We start from the raw sequence: 21634 nt of genomic DNA, 5'->3' as shown, positions 1-21634 counted from the left end.
TGTTTGCATCTATATTCATTAGTGAGATTGGTCTATAGTTTTCTTTCTTTGTTTCTGACCTGCCTAGCTTTGGAATAAGTGCCATGTTTGTGTCATGAAAGGAGTTTGGTAGAACTCCCTCTTTGCTTATTATGTCAAATAGTTTGTATAGTATTGGGATTAGCTGTTCTTTGAATGTTTGATAGAATTCACTTGTGAATCCATAAGGCCCTGGGGATTTTTTCTTAGGAAGTTCTTTGATGGCCTGTTGGATTTATTTTTCTGATATCTGATTATTTAAGAATTCTATTTCTTCTTCTGTTAGTCTAGGCAATTTATATTTTTGTAAATATTCATCCATATCACCTAGGTTGGTATATTTATTGCCATATAGTTGGGCAAAGTAGTTTTTAATGATTGCCTTAATTTCCTCTTCATTCGAGGTGAGGTCGCCCTTTTCATCCTTGATGCTGTTAATTTGCCTTTCTTCTTTCCTTTTTTTACTTATATTGATCAGTACTTTGTATATTTTGTCTGTTTTTTCAAAATACCAGCTTCTAGTCTTGTTTATTAGTGGAATTGTTCTATCACTTTCAATTTTATTAATTTCTCTCTTAATTTTTAGGATATCTAGTTTGATTTTCTTCTGGGGGGTTTTGATTTGTTCGTTCTCAGGTTTTTTGATTGGTTTTTTGATTTGATTTTGATTTGTATATAACAAGAATGTTACTAGAACAAGTGACACTAAGCCAGTGTGGCAAGGATGTTTTACTCACAACACCTACAGCTGTAAAGGTTTTGGGTAAAGATTTGTGTCTGCACTGCTCACATATGTAGAAAATTTCATCAGGAGAAGATGTTAGCAACAGTTGAAGTTTCTTCAGGAAGTGGTAATCAAGAGGAAGAGGACACAAAAATCAATACAATACAACAAGATGCAACTACAAGGAAAACACAACAACATTAGAATATATGGACAATGGACTCATTACAGACAAGAATGCATAAGGACAATGTACTGTTTACAAAAACACATTACAAGAACATTATTACAATCACAATCAAGAGGAGCTCAGGGAGGAGTAATATCTTTGGAATGGAGGGCTTGTCGTGCCCTCCTGGGGCATCTCTCCAACCTCTGACCCTCACCTGACACCCAGCTCTCACTTGTGGCTCCCAGTAGCTGCTAGCATGCGGCAGCGGTCACACCCCAGGCAACGGCTTCGACAGGCCAGCTAAACCTTGTGAGGGTAGCCATCGGGTCATCGTGGACCACTGGTGAACCAGGGCTTTGCTCACCCAGCATGTGAAGACTGCTTCTGCGGAACAGGCAGAAGAAACCAATAAGAAGGTTCAATGGCTGAGATGGCGATGCAGCAAAGCACTGTGGAGTGCTTAGGGCATGTTGGAGCACAAAAGACAACAAGGTCATCCAAAGCAGCTGAGGAAGTCTCCAGGTGTAAATGACTTTTCGTGCCATTGGACCCAGGCTTCCAATGCCGAGAGAGGGGGACTGTCTCTGTGCATCGACTTTTCCACTTAAATCTTCATGCACAAGTGTCTGTGCACAAGAACGCACAAAGACAATCGTCATCCTCGGTTACCGAGAAACTACTACTACTATAGAAGCAACAATCAACGAGAGTATCTTATAACATACACTCTTGTAAGTGACTTAAGAAGAGGGCTACAGATGAAGATTCTGATGATAGAACAGTGTGCATTTCAATGGAACAAGCTTGAAACAAGAAGAGGTTTGTATATTAGCATATATATTTGCAATTAAGTATAGAGAGTCTACAGTGTATGAATAGTATTATCATTAGGATACATTCTATATCTCATAGAAATATTGTAAGTTCTAAGTAGCTACATATAATACTAAGGACATAGTAGTATCATAGATAATTTATTTAATTCATAAGGATTTTAAATCCAAAATTTTACAGAGATCTTATTTCTATGACAGAGAGAAGATTTAAAGTTCTTCCTAAATGAGTGACTTCTTTTATGTAAATATGTATAATTTTGTATATATGTATATATATATATAAGTATGTATAAATGAAGTTTTGTAAATAGGTTGTACACAGTTTGCATGGTGTTCTGTTCTGAGATGAGGTTGCAATAGTGTTAGATAGATTTTCTTTTCTGTAAATAGAATAGATTAGGAAAAGTTAGTAGCATCTGTAGTTTATAAAATGGTTTGGAATTTTGTTATCCCATAGGAAGAAATTGTTTTGTATTAGAATAATAAAGCGTAGTTCTGTTCCATTTCCATAATATTTGTAAGGTAAATTTTAGAATTTTATCTTTAGATAGAATTTTCATTTCTGTATTAGTATAGGGAAAATTATGTTATTTCGTTGTTATTTTTATTGCAAATGGTTTCCATTTGGATTTTCTAACTGTCCTGTACTTTGCATTTTACAGAATTTTCCATACTTTTCTTCTTTTTTCTTCTATTTTCTGTCTCTAGCATAGGATAGTATAGGCTAAGGGTAGAAAAGCTTAGTGTTAAGTCGTAGAACTGGTATAAAGTTATTGTGCTAATTTGGAGAAAAAATGAATTTTCTCCCAAATTTCACAAAAGGAGGAATTGTAATGATAATTGTAATATAGTTGTATTTAGCTTAGTTAGGAATGGAGTGGAGTGAAATGTAAGGTTTATAAAAGTGATCTGAGACTTCCTAGGCTTACTTTAAGATTTGCCATGGAACCCTGACAAGGTCAGAGGAAGAGAATTTTGCAGTGCGTCTTAAGAGCAACAGTTGAGAAACCATCAACCTCTTCTGGGACAGAGACTCAGAGGTCAGTTGTTCCTGGATTTTCCTGTGTTCAGCCTTGGAGAGTTTGTGGAAAATTTACAACATCTTGAACCTGAAGGAGTTGGAAAGCTGTTTTGATTAGAGAGCAGGAGAGTTATTGAGCAGCTCATCAGATCTCCTCTGGGAGGAGCCAGAAAGCAGCTTCTAGAAGAAACAGCTTGTGACTCAGCCTGGCAGAAGGTGATCTTTAGCTGAAGGGAAAGGAAGTTTGACAGATCACTATAATGGTAAGTTCATAAATTTTGGAAATAAGTTTAGTAAGTTAGAAATGATATTTTAGGTAGATAATATAGAGTAAGCAGGATCACTATTAGTGATCAAGGGGATTTCCCTTGTGGGAAAGAATTGGGTTGGGAATTTATGTAGAATTATTAGTTAATAGAGAATTTCTTATCCATACTTATTTCCATTTACTTTCTCTTTTACACAATTTAATAATTATAATAAATGGGTTTTTTTTAATAACTAGACTAAGCAGAACTTTTCCTTCAACTGCTTGAGCAGGTATTTTCCTCAATTGTAAACCTCAAGAGCCTGTCCATACAAGGGACAAATATTGGTGGTACCAATACCAATAACCAATAAAGGTCAATGCCCTTTTTAACAAATGGGAGCAGATAGCAGAGTGGATTCAAAACCAAAATCTTAGCATATGTTGTTTTAGGAAGAGAATTTCTCTCTCTATCATGCCACTTTGTTAACATCATCAATCAGTGACCTGGGGGTGGGGGTCAAAGACCACTGAGATGCGCAGGTATAGAGGGGCCCTCAGAGAAAGGAAGTTAGAGAACCAAGTAACCAAATAAGATAGGAACCTGATTCCACAGCCACTTCACCCGGGATGGTGATGGGCAAATTAAGAAACTATGGTTGTTTCCTGAGATGTGTAATAGGGAGGGGAACTTAGAAAAAGGAACAGCTGTTTGGGGTCTGAGTTCTTTGTGGCACTTCCCCTTTCTTCCACTAAGTTGTGCAGCTTTAATGGACTCAGTCAGACTAGAGGGTAAGTCTACTCCCCACAGCTTCCTTCTAAATTGATTGATCCCCCTCCCCACTTCATAGACTCTGAATCAATGTTTGTTGTAATTCAAAGTATCTAATTTATTTTGATATAAAGTTATAGAAGGAATGAGGAAATGAAAGGAAGGGAAAGGAAAGAAAGGACAGAGGGGAAAAAGGAAGGCCCCTACTATTTCTTTCATACTACAATTTTTGATGGTTTGACCAAAGAAATCTCTCCAGGGAATAAGTTCTGAGTTCCACTAAGGGAAAAAAATATTCTAAATGTTGGCTTCAGTTGGGCATTTAGATCTTCATTCAGTTCAAAGAGAAAGGATTTGGAGATGAGTACTTTCTTCCACCCAGCTCCACACAGAGTCCCAGATAAGAAAAACACCTTTTTCTGGCTCCAACTGCTTTTTTGAATCTTCATGGAACTCTCCTATCCCCCACAGGTCCAATGAAGGTTCCATTTGCTCATTTTCTGAGGCATCCCTTCAAACTTCAGATTTCTATTGCTCTTACAATTCCTTTATTCACAGATGTGACATGTAAGAGTTAGTGGTTGTAGAAAAGAGCTTAAAAGGTCAGACCATGGACTTGTTCAAGATCTTCTGGCTGGAGTGTGGAGAGCTAAAGGAACTCTTATCCATGCTCAGCTCTAATAATACATCATGGTGGCCAATAGAGTAGTGAGCAAAGCAACTCTGTACCTCTTTCCTACATTTCCCTCTCTTTACTATTACTACTTTGATGTAGTAAAAGTATTAAAGCTACTAACCGCCTCATTGATTTTAACTATTACAATTATGGTTACCATAAAGGTTTGAGGACTACTCTGATTTTCTTTATATCTTCACTTTTTACACTATCTAAATTATTTTTAGGTAAGTTTGTTAGTAGCACAGTGAAATTAGGCAAAAAAGCCAAGGCACCAACCAGAGGCAGTAATCAGGACAGATCAAAACTACTACCTCAATGTCCAGAACTCCAGATTTGTGAGAAGGGTTTAAGTATTGGGCAAGGGTAACAAGCTTAGTTTTAGCTTTTTTCCACCAAAAGAGCCAGGTTTGGGGGAACTAACAAGCTCTGATTTCCAGGCAGTGAACATATAGAACAGCTGATGAAACCCAGGTACATCCAATTTGTAGCAGTCTTTTGTCCTTTATTTTTTTAATTTTTAAAATTTAATTTAATTTATTTATTATTTACAGTTTTTTTAATTAATTGATTTAGTCAATTTAAAACATTATTCCTTGGTTACAATAATCACATTATTTCCCTCCCTCCCCTATCCCCACCGTTCCCACAGATGACATGCAATTTCATTGGGTATTACTTCTGTCCTTGATCAGAACCTATTTCCATGTTGTTGTTGTTTGCATTAGGATGTTCATTTAGAGTCCACATCCCCAGTCATATCCCTCAACCCATGTATTCAAGCAGATGTTTTTCTTCTGTGTTTCAACTCCCACAGTTTTTCCTCTGAATGTGGATAATGTTTTTTTCTCGTAGATTATTCCAAGGTGCTCAAGATCATTGCATTACCATTAATGGAGATGTCCTTTACATTCAATTGTTCCACAGTGTGCCAGGCTCAATATATAATGTTCCCCTGGTTCTGATCCATTCACTCTCCATCAATTTCTGGAGGTCATTCCAGTTCCCAAGGAATTCCTACACTTTATTATTCCCTTGAGCACAATAGTATTCCATCACCAACATATACCACAATTTGTTCAGCCATTCACCAATTGAAGGGCATCCCCTCATTTTCCAAATTTTTGCAACCACAAAGAGTGTAACAATGAATATTCATGTACTGGTCTTTTTCCTTTTTATCTCTTTGGGGTACAAACCCAGCAGGGCTAAGGCTAGATCAAAGGGCAGACAGTCTTTTATTGCCCTTTGTTTCAAATTGCCCTCCAGAATGGTTGGATCAATTCACAACTCCACCAGCAATGAATTAGTGTCCCTACTTTGCCACATCCCCCCCAACATTCATTCCATTTCATTGCTGTTCATGTTAGCTAATCTGCTAGTTGTGAGGTGATACCTCAGAGTTGTTTTGATTTGCATCTCTCTGATTATAAGAGATGTAGAGCACTTTTTCATGTGCTTATTAATAGTTTTGATTTCTTTAAATGAAAATGACCTATTCATGTTCCTTGCCCATTTATCAATTGGAGAATGGCTTGATATTTTGTACAATCAGTTTAGCTCTTTATAAATTGGAGTAATTAGAACTTTGTCAGAGGTTTTTGTTATGAAGATCATTTCCCAATTTGTTGCTTCCCTTCTAATTTTGGTTGCATTGGGTTTGTGTGTACAAAACCTTTTTAACTTGATGTAATCAAAATTATTGATTTTACATTTTGTGATTTTTTACTAGCTGTTCCTTGGTTTTAAAGTCTTTCCTTTCTCAAAGATTTGACATTTATACTATTCTGCATTCACCATGTTCAAGTCATTCATCCATTCTGAGTTTATCTTGGTGTAGCATGTGAGATGTTGATCCAAACTTAATTTCTCACATAGTGTCTTCAAATTTTCCCAGAAATTTTGTTGTTGTTGTTGTTGTTGTTTTAATCAAATAGTGGGTTCTAGTCCCCAAAGCTGGCATCTTTGGGCTTTTCATAGACTGTCTAGCTGAGGTCACTTACACCAAGTCTGTTCCACTGATACTCCTTTCTGTCTCTTAGCCAGTACCAAATTGTTTTGATGACCACTGCTTTATAGTATAGATGGAGATCTGGGACTGGAAGGCGTCCTTCCTTCACATTTTTTTTTCATGATTTTCCTGGATATCCTTGATCCTTTGTTCTTCCAATTGAAGTTTGTTATGATTTTTTCTAATTCTAATTCTAATTTCTAAAAAAAAAGTTTTTTGTTATTTCAATGGGTATGGCACTAAATAAGTAAATTAATTTGGGTAGGATTTTTGTTTTTAAAATGTTAACTCGTCCTACCCATGAACAGTTAATGTTTTTCCAATTGTTTAAATCTAGTTTTAATTGTGTGGAGAGTGTTTTGTAGTTGTATTCATAAAGTTTCTGTGTTTGTCTCAGCAGAAAAAAATCCAAAGTATTTTATATTGTCTAGGGTGTTTTTAAATGAAATTTTTCTTTCTAATTCTTGCTGCTGAAATGGGTTGGAGATATATAGAAATGCTGATGACTTATGTGTGTTTATTTTGTATCCTGCAACTTTGCTAAAGTTGTTGATTATTTTGAGTAACTTTTTAGTTTTTTCTCTAGGATTCTTTAAGTAGACCATCATAATATCTGAAAAGAGTGATAGCTTGGTCTCCGCATTGCCTATTTTAATACCTTCAATTTCTATTTCATCTCTAATTGTTACAGATAGTGTTTCTAGTACAATGTTAAATAATAGAGGTGATAATGGGCATCCTTGTTTCACTCCTGATTTTATTGGATGGGCTTATAGTTTGTCTCCATTGCAGATGACATTTGCTGGTGGTTTTAGATATATATTGTTTATTATTTTTAGGAAAGGCTCTTCTATTCCTTTGCTTTCTTGTGTTTTCAATAGGAATGAGTGTTGTATTTTATCAAATGTTTTCTCTGCATCTATTGAGATAATGATGTGATTTCTGTTGGTTTGGTTGTTGATATGGTCAATTATGTGGATGGTTTTCTTAATATTGAACCATCCTTGCATTCCTGGTATGGATCCTACCTGGTCATAGTGAATAACTCTTGTGATCGCTCCCTAGAGTCCTTTTGCTAGTACCCTGTTTAAGATTTTTGCATCTATATTCATTAAGGAGATTGGTCCATAGTTTTCTTTCACTGTTTTTGATCTGCCTGGCTTTGGAATCATTACTATATTTGTGTCATAAAAGGAATTTGGAAGAACTCCTTCTTTGCTTATTCTGTCATATAGTTTGTATAATATTGGGATTAGCTGTTCTTTGAATGTTTGATAGAATTCATTTGTGAATCCATCTGGACCTGGCGATTTTTTCTTAGGGAGTTCTTTGATGGTTTGTTCAAATACTTTTTCTGATATAGTTTTATTTAGGTCGTCTATTTCTTCCTCTGTTAGTCTAGGCAATTTATATTTTTGTAAATATTCATCCATATCACCTAGATTGTCATATTTATTGCCAAATAATTGGGCATAATAATTTTTAATGATTGCCTTAATTTCCTCTTCATTAGAGGCAAGGTTTCCCTTTTCATCTTGGATACTATCAATTTGGTTTTCTTCTTTCCTTTTTTAAATTAGATTGACCAGTACTTTGTCTATTTTATTTGTTTTTTTTTCAAATTATAAGCTCTAGTCTTATTTATTAAATCAATAGTTCTTTGATTTTCAATTTTATTAATTTCTCCTTTGATTTTTAGTATCTCAAATTTAGTCTTCATCTGAGGATTTTTAATTTGTTCACTTTCTAGTTTTTTAATTTGCATATCCAATTCATTGGCCTCTGCCCTCTCTAATTTGTTAATATATGAAACCAAGTATGTGAATTCCCCCTTCAGTACTGCTTTGCCTGCACCCCATAGATTCTGAAAGGAGGTCTCATCATTGTAATTTTCTTCAAAGAATTTATTAATTTTTTCTATGATTTGTTCTTTAACTAACCAATTTTGGAGAATTGCTTTGTTTAATTTCCAATTAATTTTTGTTTTGCCTGTCCATGTACCCTTACTAATTATCACTTTCATTGCATTGTGATCTGAGAAGGTTGCATTTATTATTTCTTCTCTTTTGCCCTTGTTTGCAATGTTTTTATGCACTAATACATGGTCCATCTTTGTGAATGTATCATGTGCTGCTGAAAAGAAGGTGTATTCCTTTTTCATCCCTATTTATTTTTCTCCACATATCTACTAACTCTAATTTTGCTAAGATTTCATTCACTTCTCTTATCTTTTTCTTATTTACATTTTGCTTTGATTTATCTAGTTCTGATAGAGGAGGTTTCAGGTCTCCCACTAGTATAGTTTTTCTATCTATTGCATCCTTGAGCTCCAGTAGTTTCTCCTTTAGATATTTGGATGTTATGCCATTTGGTGCATACATGTTGAAGACAGATATTTCCTCATTGTCTATACTGCCTTTTATCAGGATGTAATTACCTTCTCTATCTCTTATAATTACATCTATTTTTACTTTGGCTTTGTCAGATATTATGATTGTGACTCCTGCCATCTTTTTATCAGTTGGTGCCCAATAGATTTGGCTCCATTCTCTTACTTTTACCCTATGCGTATATACCTTCATCATGTGTGTTACTTATAGACAGCATATGGTAGGGTGTTGGATTCTAATCAACTCTGTTATTCACTTGCATTTAATGGGTAAGTTCATTCCATTCACATTCAGAGTTATGATTACCAGCTGTGTATTTCCCAGTATTTTGATTTCTACTCCTGTCCCTGCCTTTTGTTCTTTCACTGTTTCCTCCTACACCAATGTTTGCTTTTAATCAGTCCCCCTAGTTTCCACCCTTAATTTAGTTCCCTTTCTACCCCCTTCCCTTCTTATTACTCCCCCACCCTCTTCCTCCCTTGTACTGCTTCCCTCCCCACCAGTCCATTTTTTAACGTTCTAATTTCCTATAGGGTGCAAATCAATTCTCTGGCCCAATGGATTGGAGTATTCTTCCTCTATGAGTCAATTTCAATGTATGTAAGAGTTGACAAATTCCTGTTTCAAACCTCTTTCCCCTTCTGGTGTACTGATGTTCTCCCCCCCCACCCCCATCATGAACTTCTTTGTGACATATAAATTTACTCTCTTTTATTTCTTTTCCCATTTCTTTTAGTACTAACCTCTTTTTTAGCGTAGTTGTGTATATATAGGCATATATACACACGTATCTTTGTATTCATGCATATATATATCTATATACATATTTTTGTTTTGTCCTTTCATCCTATACAGTTTGTCACTGTTCCCTCTAAGAATAATTCTTCTAGGTGACCAGGTGATAATAACAATTTTTTAGAGTTACCAATATCTTCTTTTCTTATAGGCAAATATATCATTTTAACTTATTGGTTTATTTAAATATATTTTATTTGATCATTTCCAAGCATTATTCGTTAAAGACATAGATCATTTTCTTTTCCTCCCCCCCACCCCCCATAGCCGACGCGTAAATCCACCTGGCATTACATGTTTTCTTGATTTGAACCCATTGCTTTGTTGATAATATTTGCATTAGAGTGTTCATTTAGAGTCTCTCCTCTGTCATGTCCTCTCCACCGCTGTATGCAGGCAGTTGCTTTTCCTCGGTGTTTCCACTCCCATAGTTTATCCTTTGCTTATGAATAGTGTTTTTCTCCTAGATCCCTGCAAATTGTTCAGGGACATTACACCGCCATTAATGGAAGTCCATTACCTTAGATTATACCACAGTGTATTAGTCTCTGTGTACAATGTTCTCCTGGTTCTGCTCCTCTCGCTCTGCATCACTTCCTGGAGGTCATTCCAGTCTCCATGGAACTCCCCCACTTTATTATTCCTTTTAGCACAATAGTATTCCATCACCAACATATACCATAATTTGTTCAGCCATTCCCCAACTGATGGGCATCCCCTCTTTTTCCAGTTTATGGCCACCACAAAGAGCGCAGCTATGAATATTTTTGTACAAGTCTTTGTGTCCATTATCTCTTTGGGGTACAGACCCAGAGGTGCTATGGCTGGGTCAAAGGGTAGATATTCTTTTGTCGCCCTTTGGGCATAGTTCCAAATTGCTCTCCAGAATGGTTGGATCAGTTCACAACTCCACCAGCAATGATTTTAATGTCCCTACTTTGCCACATCCCCTCCAGCATTCATTACTTTCCTTTGCTGTTATGTTAGCCAATCTGCTAGGTGTGAGGTGATACCTCAGAGTTGTTTTGATTTGCATCTCTCTGATTATAAGAGATGTAGAACACTTCTTCATGTGCTTGTTAATAGTTTTGATTTCTTTATCTGAGAACTGCCTATCCATGTCCCTTGCCCATTTATCAATTGGAGAATGGCTTGATTTTTTGTACAATTGATTTAGCTCTTTATAAATATGAGTAATTAAACCTTTGTCAGAGGTTTCTATGAAGATTTTTTTTCCAATTTGTTGTTTCCCTTCTGATTTTAGTTACATTGGTTTTGTTTGTACAAAAGCTTTTTATTTTGATGTACTCAAAATTATTTATTTTACATTTTGTGATTCTTTCTATGTCTTGCTTGGTTTTAAAGCCTTTCCCCTCCCAAAGGTCTGACATGTATACTATTCTGTGTTTACCCAATTTACTTATGGTTTCCTTCTTTATGTTTAAGTCACTCACCCATTTTGAATTTATCTTGGTGTAGGGTGTGAGGTGTTGATCTATTCCTAGTCTCTCCCATACTGTCTTCCAATTTTCCCAGCAGTTTTTATCGAATAGTGGATTTTTGTCCCAAAAGCTGGGATCTATGGGTTTATCATATACTGTCTTGCTGAGGTCGCTTTCCCCCAGTCTATTCAACTGATCTTCCTTTCTGTTTCTTAGCCAGTACCAAATTGTTTTGATGACTGGTGCTTTGTAATATAGTTTAAGGTCAGGGACTGAAAGGCCCCCATCATATGTTTTTTTTTTTCATTATTTCCCTGGATATCCTTGATCTTTTGTTCTTCCAAATGAACTTTGTTATGGTTTTTTCTAAATCAGTGAAGAAGTATTTTGGTAGTTCAATGGGTATGGCACTAAATAGATAAATAAGATTGGGTAGGATGGTCATTTTTATTATATTGGCTCGTCCTATCCATGATCAGTTAATGTTTTTCCATTTGCTCAAGTCTAGTTTTAGTTGTGTGGAGAGTGTTTTGTAGTTGTGTTCATATAGTTCCTGTGTTTTTCTTGGGAGGTAGATTCCTAGGTATTTTATTTTCTCTAAGGTGATTTTGAATGGGATTTCTCTTTCTAGTTCTTGCTGCTGAGCTGTGTTGGAGATATATAGAAAAGCTGATGATTTATGTGGGTTTATTTTGTATCCTGCAACTTTGCTAAAGTTGTTGATTATTTCAATTAGCTTTTTAGTTGAATCTCTAGGATTCTTTAAGTAGACCATCATGCCATCCGCAAAGAGTGATAACTTGGTCTCCTCCTTGCCTATTTTGATGCCTTCAATTCCTTTATCTTCTCTAATTGCTACTGCTAGTGTTTCTAGTACAATGTCAAATAGTAGAGGTGATAATGGGCATCCTTGTTTCACTCCTGATCTTATTGGGAATGCATCTAGTTTATCCCCATTGCAGATGATATTAGCTGATGGTTTTAGATATATACTGTTTATTATTTTTAGGAATGACCCTTCTATTCTTATGCTTTCTAGTGTTTTTAATACGAATGGGTGTTGTATTTTATCAAATGCTTTTTCTGTGTCTATTGAGATAATCATGTGGTTCTTGCTAGTTTGCTTGTTGATGTGGTCAATTATGTGGATGGTTTTCCTAATGTTGAACCAGCCCTGCATCCCTGGTATAAATCCTACTTGATCATGGTGAATGATCCTTCTGATCACTTGCTGGAGTCTTTTTGCTAGTATCCTATTTAAGATTTTTGCATCTATATTCATTAGGGAGATTGGTCTATAGTTTTCTTTCTCTGTTTTTGACCTGCCTGGTTTTGGAATCAGTACCATGTTTGTGTCGTAAAAGGAGTTTGTTAGAACTCCCTCTTTGCTTATTATTTCAAATAGTTTGTATAGGATTGGGATTAACTGTTCTCTGAATGTCTGATAGAATTCACTGGTGAATCCATCAGGCCCTGGGGATTTTTTCTTAGGAAGTTCTTTGATGGTTTGTTGGATTTCATTTTCTGATATGGGATTATTTAAGAATTCTATTTCCTCCTCTGTTAGTCTAGGCAGTTTGTATTTTTGTATATATTCATCCATTTCTCCTAAATTGGTGTATTTCTTGCCATATAATTGGGCAAAGTAATTTCTAATGATTGCCTTAATTTCCTCTTCATCGGAGGTGCTGTCCCCCTTTTCATCTTTAATGCTGTTAATTTGCTTTTCTTCCTTCCTTTTTTTAATTAGATTGACTGGACTTTGTCTATTTTGTTTGTTTTTTCAAAGTGCCAGCTTCTTGATTTATTTATTAAATCAATAGTTCTATCACTTTCGATTTTATTAATTTCTCCCTTAATTTTTAGGATTTCTAGTTTGGTTTTCTGCTGGGGGGTTTTAATTTGATTGCTTTCGAATTTTTTCATTTGCATTTCCAATTGATTGATCTCTGCTCTCCCTTGTTTGTTAATATAAGCATTCAGGGATATGAATTTACCTCTGATTACCGCTTTGGCTGCATCCCAAAAGGTTTGAAAGGATGTTTCGCCATTGTCATTTTCCTCGATGAAATTATTAATTGTTTCTATGATTTCTTCTTTAACTGAATGGTTTTTGAGTATCATATTGTTTAATTTCCAATTGGTTTTAGATTTGGTCTTCCATGTACCATTACTAATCATTATTTTTATTGCCTTGTGATCTGAGAAGTCTGCAATCATTATTTCTGCTTTTCTGCATTTGTGTGCTATGTTTATGTGACCTAATGTATGGTCAATTTTTGTGAATGAGCCATGTGGTGCTGAGAAGAAGGTGTATTCCTTTTTATCCCTATTTATTTTTCTCCATATGTCTATTAATTCTAATTTTTCTAAGATTTCATTCACTTCTTTTACCTCTTTCTTATTTATTTTTTTATTTGATTTATCTAAATTTGATAATGGTTGGTTTAAGTCTCCCACTAATATGGTTTTACTGTCTATTTCTTCCTTCAATTCTCCTAGTTTCTCCATTAGAAATTTGGGTGCTATATTATTTGGTGCATACATGTTGATTAATGATATTTACTCATTGTCTAGAGTCCCTTTAAACAAAATATAATTACCTTCCCTATCCCTTTTGATCAGGTCTATTTTTGCTTTGGCTTTATCAGATATCATGATTACCACTCCTGCCTTCTTTCTATCAGTTGAGGCCCAGAAGTTCTTACTCCATCCTTTAATTCTGAACTTGTGGGTATCAACCTGCCTCATGTGTGTTTTTGAAGACAACATATGGTAGGGTTTTGGATTCTAATCCATTCTGCTATTTGTCTACATTTTATGGGTGAGTTCATCCCATTCACATTCAAAGTTATGATTGTCATTTGTGGACTCCCTGGCATTTTGATAGCCTTCCCTAATTCTAACCTTTTCTTCTTCGGCTCTACATTTTAGTCCAGTGATTTACTTTGAATCAGTCCCCCTTGTCCCCTCCCTTGATGTTTCCCTTTTTAGTCCCTCCCTTTTTGTTCCCTCCCCCTTCCCCCTCTCTTTCCCTCCTTTTTTGTTCTCCCTCTCCCCCTCCCCCCTTGGTTTTCCCTTCTCCCTACTCTTGTTGGGTAAGATAGAATTCAAGATCCCAATGGATCTGGATGTTTTTCCCTCTCAGAGTTGATTTCCCTGAGTTTAAGTTTTAAGTAAAAAACCCCTCTCTTCCTCTCCTTCTTATAGGAGTTTTCTTCCCCTCCCCTTCCCATGTGAATCTTTGTGTGAGAAAGATTATTCTATTTGGTCTTTCTTTACCCCCTATTTATACATTACATTTTCCCCACATATTAGTATACATAGATTCATATAAATGTAGTCCTTATAGATGAGAGTTTGAGTAAAAGAAGAATATAACATTTTTCCCCTTTCCTTAATATTTACCTTTTCAGGTATTTCTTGCTCTTTGATTTTCGGTATCAAACTTTCCACAGAGCTCTGGTCTTTTCTTTGCAAAAAGTTGGAAGTCTTCTATTTTATTGAATGCCCATACTTTCCCTTGGAAGTATGTAGTCAGTTTTGCTGGGTAGCTGATTCTTGGTTGAAGACCCAGCTCTCTTGCCTTTCTGAAGATCATGTTCCATGCCTTACAATCATTCAGCGTAGAACTTGCAAGGTCTTGTGTGACCCTGATTGGCATTCCTTTATATCTAAATTGTCTTTTTCTGGCTTCCTGTAGGATTTTTTCTTTTGTTTGATAGCTTTGGAATTTGGCAATTACATTCCTGGGAGTTGTCTTTTGGGGGTTTAGTGTAGAAGGTGTTCTGTGAGCTCTGTCAGTGGCTGTATTGCCCCCTTGTTCTAGAATCTCTGGGCAATTTTCTTTGATTATATCTTGTATCACCATGTCCAGTTTGGTGTTTATTTCTGGCTTTTCTGGGAGCCCAATTATTCTTAAATTATCTCTTCTGTCTCCATTTTCCAGATCTATCTCCTTGTCGGTGAGATATTTTATGTTCTCTTCTAATTTCTTGGTGTTTTGGCTTTGCTTTATTAATTCTTGCTCTTTTACACGATCGTTGTCTTCCAGCTGCCTGATTCTGGCCTTTAAAGCCTGGTTTTCCTTTTCAGTTTCATCACACCGATTTTGTAGATGCGTGAATTTCTTTTGCATTATTTCCAACTTTTCCTCCCAGAAGGCTTCCATCTTTTTGGTCATTTCTGATTCAAATTCTTCATGGGTTTGTGGAGAGTTTCCATTTCCTTTGGAAGGTTTTGGAGCATTTTCTTGTATATTATCTTCTATCTCCTCTGTATTTTGTATTTTGGCTCCATAGAATGTGTCCAAAGTCGCCTCTTTCTTCTTATTTTTCTTGGTATTTTGGGGCTTCTGTGCTTCTGTGGAGTTTGCCATCTCTGAATGTGGAGGATTAGTTTTTCTTATCTCTGTCTGGTGTTCAGAGGCTTTAGTCCTGGGCAGATTGTCGGTTCTATGAGCTTTCCCTGGGTTGCCTTAAGGCAATGATTTTCACTGGAACTGGAATGGAAGGGTTGGACCAGGAGGCCACACTCTCCCCCGGCTCTCTGGGTCGGGTTGCTTTCCGGAAGTTGCCTTCAGAATACCTGGCCGTGAGGCTGTTTCATCGGCCCTGAGGGTTGCTGTTGTTTCAGACGACCCTTCTCTCTGTGGGGGGATGGGCTGCGGCTTCCCGGAGTTCCGAGGGCAGTGACTTTCACTGAGACTCGGATAGAAGGATCCAGCTCGTGAGGCTGTCTTGCCTGCCCTGAGGGTTGCTGTTGTTTAGACCCTGCTCTCTGCCCGGGTATGGGCTGTGGCTTCCCGGAGCTCCGAGGGCAGTGACTTTCACTGTGACTCGGATGGAAGGCCCTGAGTGTTGCTGTTGTTTCACACGACCCTGCTCTCTAAGTGGGGTGGGTCTGCGGCTTCCCGGAGCCTTGGACTCTGAGCTCCTACCCCTTAGGTCCGAGTGATCTCGGGTTCTGGCTTTTGAAGGGGGGCCGTACCTTCTGATCCAGGTCCATGTCCAGGAGGAGGATTCCCAGGGTCTATGCTGTTGATTGTTTTCAATTTCGGCGCCTTAGGAGCTTATAGTTTGAGATCGGTCGGGAAAGGTTTTCTGGAGATCTGAACTTTAGCTTTCTCTAAGCCGCCATCTTGACCGGAAGTCCATTTTAACTTATTGGGACTCTTAAATAATAGTTGTTTTATTGTTTTGTTTTATTTTTATTTTTTCCCTCTTTCTTAGTTACCTTTTGATAATTCTCTTGAGTTTTGTGCTTGGGCATCAAATTTTCTGTTCAGGTCTGGTCTTTTCTGTGTAAATGCTTGGAATTCTATTTTGTTAAATGACAATACTTTCTTCTGTAAGAATATAGTCAGTTTTGCGAGGTAGTTGATTCTTGGTTCTAGACCTAGTTCCCTTTCTTTCTGGAATATCATATTCCATGCCTTTTAGTCCTTCTGTGTAGACGCAGCCAGATCCTGTGTTATCCTCACTGTGGTTCCATGGTATCTGAATGACTTCTTCTTAGCATCTTGTAATATTTTTTCCTTGGTCTGATAGTTCTTGAATTTGGCTATAATATTACTGGGGGTTTTCAGTTGGGGATTAAGTACAGGAAGTGATCTTGTAAAAAGGAAAACTAAAATAAATTCTGGACTTTCTGCCACTGAGTTGGAAGAAACAGCAGTTGGAGTGTTAGAGAGATAATATTGAGAAGACTGACAGTTGATGGGAGAAGGGGCAACTGGGAGTACAATTGGTCTTGTGACTAGCATTTCCTTCCTGGCCCTGAAAGTAGAAGGAGGCTCTCTCCCAGTCTCAAGATATATGGGCCTCTATTCCTGAATTTCCCAACTGTGTGCGCTACCTAGATCCCTATGATCATGTTCATTGGACAGAAGGACTTAAGGGAAGCAGTTTGGACTGTAATGCTGGTCTTTAGGGCCATCAGCATGAAGAGACAGGCCCAACCAGCTCTGAAGGTCAGAATTTTCTTCCTCTTGCTGTCTACTGCTAAGACTTTGAACTTATGAACAGTTTAATATAGACAGGAATAAAGAAACACTCCACCAGCCTGTAAGGCCTGGCCTCAGCTCAAAAGATGAGAGAGACTCAAACCTCATATAGGGAAATCCCTCTTCCCTGATACCTCCCCAATTCAAACTTGTAATTAAATTTTATCTTTATTTGAATATTGCTATCAGATAAGAGGACTAGCATTTCAGGGGACATAGAGGAAGCTGAACCTCAGGACAGCCATTCAACTATAAACAGTCCTTATTGGACCCCTGCTGGGTGACCTTGGTCTCAGGGGATGCTTGTCCCTCATGAAGGTCTGTGCATATCTGCTCTGGGATATCTGCAACATCAATCTATAGAGAAGACATCCCCTCAGGCCATCATAAGTGATCCATTTCTCAGGAACCTCATTTTCCAAAATATCGCCTCTTGGCAAGAGTCATCTCTCTCCTTTTATTTCAGTGGCAGCCATATTCCCTCTCTTCCTTTCAACTCCTACTGTCCCTGCTACAAAACCTTCAGTATCCCCTGTTCTTCAATCCAACACATTTTCCCTATAAATATTACAATCTGTGGATTCATTCAATCTCCACTTCTCCCTCTTGTTCTAGAATAATGGAGCTATTAATTTCCTCTAGTATGATGTCCAGGCTATCTTTTGTCATGGTCTTCTGGCACACCAGTGATTCTTAAATTCTATCCTAGAATGATTTTCTAAATCTTCGGTTTTGTGAATGAGATGCTTCATATTTTCCTCAATTTTTTTCATTCTTTTGATTTTGTTTTATAGTGTCCTGCTGCCTTGTGAAGTCACTTGCTTATAATTGTTGTATTCTGGTTCTTAAAGACTGGATTTCATCCCTGGCTTTTAGGTCATCCTTCTCCTTCTGGTCTGATTTTCTTGGGAAGTCATATTTCATCTTCTTTGCCTCCTCTTTCATATCCTTTGCCTCATTTTCAAGCTGATTAATTTTGGATTTCAAGACACCGTTTTCTGTTTCTAGATGTCTTATCTTGCTTTCTAAGTTCTTTTTCCAGTTGTCTTCAGTCTCTCTTAATTGTGTTTTGAATTGTATTTTGAGTTCTTCCAGAACCTGTATCCAATTCGCTGAGTTGTCTGGGTTTTTTTGTTTTTATTTTGCTTGGTGTTTCCTAATCCTTCTCTGTTCCATTTGCTCTTTGTTCATTGACTGTATAGAAGCTCTTGACTGTAATTTCCTTTTTCCTTTTCTGTTGTTTGCTCATATTTACTCCTTCTTTACTCTCTGAAGTTGTCTGAGCTCTTTCTCCTCTCATTTTTTGTGGTTTGGGGCTTTTCTTTCTGCCTTCACCCTTGGATTTTTGTCAATAACTCTTTCAGTGCAGTCTGTAGGGGAGGGGTTTTGGGGCTTGAGCTTCTCTGCCCTCTGAAGGCTTTGATAGAATAAAGTCTGGCAGGTTTGCTGGATGTGCCTTGAGGACAAAACATTGGGAAGAGGGGACAATATGGAGTGTCTCTGCTCCTACAACTATGCCTCCATCTCTGTGCTCTGAATTTCTCCTCTATCTGCTTCCCCACTGCCTTTGTTGGAATCTTTGAGCCTGGCACAGCTTTGTCCACAAGGTCCTCCCTCCAGACCAGCTCCTTTTTATGCCCAGAGGTCTCATCTGCCACTGGAGGCTTAATGCTCTAGGTGGGGGAGGGATCCTGGGACCTTCCTTCTTCCTTCCCCTTAAACCTGAGTGTTCTTGAATCCTGGCTTTGGGGGGGTACCTTTTAAGTTGAGTCCATCAGGAGGGTTCCTTGACTCTGTCTTGTTGTTAGGTTTGATTTTCAGTCCCCTAGGAGCATTTAGTTGGTAAGGAAAGGTTTGCTGCCTCTACATTGCCATCTTAACTCTACCTCTTTTTGCCCTTTAAAGGAGTTTATCTTGCTCCTGAGAGTCTGTTTTTCTTTCTTTCTTTTTTTTTGGCCCCAAGGTCCCTTCTGAGCCCCCATGTGCCTCCAGCAGTAACTTGGGTAGGGTATGGGGTATTAGGGAGAGTAGCAACATTTTCTCTAAATCTTCCTCACTACCATGGGTGTTTCATGCCCTTGACACTTCAATTTCTTCTCTCTTAACCCTGAGAAGATTTTCAGGGCCTACTAAGGTAAAAATCCCCACAGGGGACCCTGCCCACAGCTTCTGCTCTCCTCTCATACTTTTTTTTTGCATCCTCATACAAGTTTTTTCTCTGCCTTTCACTCTCCCAGACCAACTCATGGAAGCAGCTTGCTGCCAAGCCAACTAAAGCACCAGGGTCCAGGTGCCCATCAGAGCTAGTGCCCCATCCCCCCTATCCTCTGGGCCCACCTGGAATCATGGGACCACTGGCTTTTTAACCCTGGGGGAGTGGGAAGGGAGAGAGCTCTTCTTAACTTGTTAACTACAACTCAGGCCATACTCTGAGGGATGGTTTTGCCTACCAAGGAAGTTTTTGTTTTGGGTATGTGTGTTTCCTTTTGCCTTTAGTCAGGATAAGGCTTTTCCAGCCCTCCATTCAAATGCTAGCAAACTAGGGTGCATTTACACCCTCACCATTTTTCCTTCTGAATCTATAGGACACCCCACCCCCTAGCCCTGGGAGACCCTGAGCCCTAACCAGTACATACTAGGGGAGCTCTATCTACAGAGAGGCAATAAAACTTAATAATAATTAAAATAAATATAATAATTTAAAAATAAATAAATAAATTTAATAATGGAATTAAACGTAATTAAATATATCAAACCAAATTGAATCAAGTTGAATAAAATTTAAATTAAATAAATATTAACTAACCCAAATTAATAAAATTGAATAAAATAAAATTAAGCCAACCTAATTCAATGTAATAGTAATCAATCTAATTTACTAAGTCAATACTTCATTATTTCAAACATCATAATATATTTTTCTCTTAGGAAATATTGATGATTATTATTATTCATATTTCTTATGGATAATGTTGACTTGCATTGCTTTCTCTTTTTTAAACATTATTTTATTTGGTCATTTCCCAGCATTATTCATTGGAGACAAAGATCATTTTATCCCCCACACACACACCTATCCCATAGCTGATGAGTGATTCCACTGGGTATCACAAGTGTTCTTGATTTGAATCCATTTCCATGTTGTTGATGTTTGCACCGGAGTGTTCATTTAGAGTCTCTCCTCAGTCATATCCCCTCAACCCCTGTTGTCAAGCAGTTGCTTTTTCTTGGTGTTTTTACTCCCACAGTTTGTCCTCTGCTTATAGATAGTGTTTTTTCTCCTAGATCCCTGCAGATTGTTCAGGGACATTGCATTGACACTAATGGAGAAGTCCATTACATTCGATTGTAAAGCTTAACAAAGAAGTCTGAAGTACCTAAGAAGATATAATCTAATCAGATAAGGTGAGAACTAAAGAGTGGTGAGAACTAAGAATGAGCAGTCCTGGAAAAAAGTATCTACTATTATTGGTAGATGTGAAAATTTAGGGAAGGTGACATAAGAGGAAATTTCTTTAAAAGGAGGGGTAAAAAGTCAGTTCAGAGAATTCTGTTCTGTGTGGAGATTCTGAACTCAGTTCAGGAGATTGAGTTCAGTGGAGGCCTGGAACCCATCTTGGAGATGGTCTCATGGTGAGTGATAAGACTAACTCCTTTACCCTTAGGCTCAGGGAGGCCACTTTGGACAAGGCCATTAACTACTGCCTGGCTCAGCCTGAGCCAGAGCAGTTTAAATTAATATTCTCTCTCTCTCTCTCTCTCTCTCTCTCTCTCTCTCTCTCTCTCTCTCTCTCTCTCAATTCCTTCTCTCTCTATTAATTAAAATCTCCACAATTCCCAGCTGACTTGGGTATTTTATTATTTGGGAATTTTCCCTGGTGACCAAGCATTTAGATTTAAGTCAAAACGCTAAAATTATCCTTACATTGGATAGAACAAAAAGGCCCAGGAATTTTCCTAGTCTGATCAGTAATAGAAAGGCTAATAAATTTTCTTCAAAATTCAGTCAAAAGACTAGACCCTATGGGAAATACTGCAACAAATCAGAGGAAATCAGGAAAAATTCCTCTGGGTTCACCACTGCATAAACTATTGAATTCTTGTGGTGATTCTAATTTTCCTAAGCAGAGCTGGATGTCAAAGATGGAACTTAAGAAACTTTGTGAAGCCTGGACACAAAAAGTCCTTAGCTGGCCAAGGTATGGTTCATTTGAGTTTAAACTTTTAAGAGAATTAAAAATGGCCATTAATAACAAGGACTCAAAAGATTTCTTTTACTGGGCCTAGTGGGCTTACCATCTTGATAAGACAAACAAGCCCAATAGCTCAAAAATAACCCAGTTGCCTCTGAAAACCCTCACACATTGCCCTCCAGCCAGGAAGCTATTCCTCTTTAAGTCCAGACCATTGTTTAACTTCTTCAGTTTCCCCTCCTAAACCTTGATTAAATCTAACAAGTCAGAGACCCTGCCTTCTTCCCAGACTTCCCATAAGAAGTCTCCTTTTCTAGATCAAGACCAGGATTT

The sequence above is a fragment of the Monodelphis domestica genome, chromosome 1 (genome assembly GCF_027887165.1).
Source record: "Monodelphis domestica isolate mMonDom1 chromosome 1, mMonDom1.pri, whole genome shotgun sequence".
Lineage (NCBI taxonomy): Eukaryota > Metazoa > Chordata > Mammalia > Didelphimorphia > Didelphidae > Monodelphis > Monodelphis domestica.
Note: the sequence above shows the minus strand (reverse complement) of the source record.